Here is a 2,391-nt window from a genome sequence, read left to right as displayed (position 1 = left end):
TTCATCATTTTATGCCATTTTGGCGCAAGCCTCCATTTTTACCCCAGACAAAAACATTCCATGTTCGCTCAAGCATGAACGAAACTAAATTATTGTAATGGCATTTGAAGGATAAGACTCCAGAGCACGTATTGACACCAAAATATACGGATCATAATTTGAAACAAAAATTTTATAGACTTTTCAAATCTGTCCCTTTTTTTATACGCACTGTATATATACATGTATATATATAAATGTGTGAAGCTATACATGTACAACAGCTTTGGCAACTCTTTTATTTAAATATTGTAAAGAAATGGATGAAGAGAACAATGGTAGACGTAGCTTAAATCAAGGTTCCCCAGAGCTATCTACCCTTTGGAAAATTTGGTTATGCCGAAAAATGTCTCTGCCGGGAATCGAACCCGGGCCCCCAGCTTTGCACGCCGGTGCCTTAACCACTAGACCACAGAGACGGGCTAGTGGCTAGGCCGACCGAGATCCGATTGACCGTCAGAAAGACAGATTTTCGACACTATACCAATTACCTTTGTCGGGTGAAGGTGGGTTTTGAACAATGACAAGCCGTCATGCCTCAGCTGGATCAAAGCTATTGCTTCGATACAGTACACGTATGTGAGAAAGTATACAAATGTGTGAAGCTATACATGTACAACAGCTTTGGCAACTCTTTTATTTAAATATTGTAAAGAAATGGATGAAGAGAACAATGGTAGACGTAGCTTAAATCAAGGTTCCCCAGAGCTATCTACCCTTTGGAAAATTTTCCAAAGGGTAGATAGCTCTGGGGAACCTTGATTTAAGCTACGTCTACCATTGTTCTCTTCATCCATTTCTTTACATGTATATATATATATATATATACATACACACACAGTGCGTCCCAGAAAAACGAAACCGAGATTAAGCGATGATTTATCATAACTTAATGACAAATACAATAGACAAATTATGACCCACCAATGTAAGCTTAGAATCTCCCCTTTCATCTGATATTACTTCGAATATTCCTCATTCACGCATGAGTGAGCAAAAACAATTTGAAGAAAGGATACCAAAAACTCATTTGGCGGGGGTATCTGAATTTCAAAAAAAAAATTCAAAGAATAGTTCTGATTGGTTCATAGTCAGTCTACTTAACAAAATGCGCTTGCAACGAGGATCTTGATTGGTCATTTCATTTAGCGATTAATCGCTAACCTTTGTGTTACGGCGCCCTGGTCATTTAACATTTACTCGTTGATTAATCAATAAATCGTCACTTCAAATTCAAATAAAACATTGATTTTTTTCTTCCATTTCATTACTTCATATCAAGGTGTCGATGCAAATTTACTCCTCGTAGATTAATGAATTCCAAAAAAAACAGCTAAGTAACTGTAACATGATTTTAATTTCTGTGTTTGCCCTTATACTTATATTTTCACTGATTCCACCAGTCGATTTTCTGTGACCCTCCACACACGCTTGTGCTTTACCCCTTTTCTATCATTTTTCTTGAAACGCAAACTCTTCATTTTCACTTTGTTAATGTTTGTTTTACCCTTGTGTGTTTTTGTCTTTGTATGTTCCTTTTTGTATCCCTTCTTTTTCTTTATTTACTGGGCTGGAACTTCTAAGATCCAATCACTTGTGTTCAGTGTGCCAAGTCTGTGGTGATGATATGTGGTAAATGAATGATCTGAACTCACACAGTGTGACAACACTATGAGCACACGGTGTCTAAAAATTGTTCAAAATATACCCTACTGTGTTCAATATACCAACTATGTAGAATTTATGTGGAAAACTACATAAACTGAAATTTCAGACTGTGGCAACACTGAACATAGGATTTACACATAGTTTTATGCACACAACACTGTAGTTTCATATGCCACTCTGTGTTCGGAATGACAACTATGTGGTTAATTATGTGGTTAACTATGTGATCTAAAGTCCCACACTATGACAACAGTGTGACGACATGGTTAACACACAAGTTACACATAATCATCTATGTGAACACGCTGTGGTAGAACTATGTTTGTTACCCAGCAATGTGGGCAATTATGTGGTTAACTATGGCTTTGTGATCTGATGTCTCACACTTTGACAACAGTGTGACCACATGGTTAACACACAATTTACACATGGTCAACTGTGTGAACACACTGTGGCAACACTGTGTTTGTTACCCAACTATGTGGGTAATTATGTGGTTAAATATGTGATCTGAAGTCCCACACTGTGTGACCACATGATTAACACACACATAGTCAACTATGTGAACACACTGTGGCAACACTGTTTGTTATCTATGTGGTTAATCATGTGGCTTACTATGTGATCTGAAGTCCACAATGTGACAACACTGTGACCACATGATTAACACACCCACAGTCAACT

At 37.4% G+C, this 2,391-nt stretch overlaps 1 non-coding gene across 1 annotated transcript; it reads right to left on the bottom strand.

The window, feature by feature from the left end:
* Positions 1 to 386: 386 nt before the first annotated feature.
* Positions 387 to 458, bottom strand: TRNAC-GCA. Its single transcript has one exon. It is a non-coding gene; the product is annotated as a tRNA-Cys (tRNA).
* Positions 459 to 2,391: the final 1,933 nt, after the last annotated feature.

The sequence above is a fragment of the Lytechinus variegatus genome, chromosome 2, assembly GCF_018143015.1.
Source record: "Lytechinus variegatus isolate NC3 chromosome 2, Lvar_3.0, whole genome shotgun sequence".
In the NCBI taxonomy this organism is placed as follows: Eukaryota; Metazoa; Echinodermata; class Echinoidea; order Temnopleuroida; family Toxopneustidae; genus Lytechinus; species Lytechinus variegatus.
This window is presented reverse-complemented; position numbering and strand designations above follow the sequence as displayed.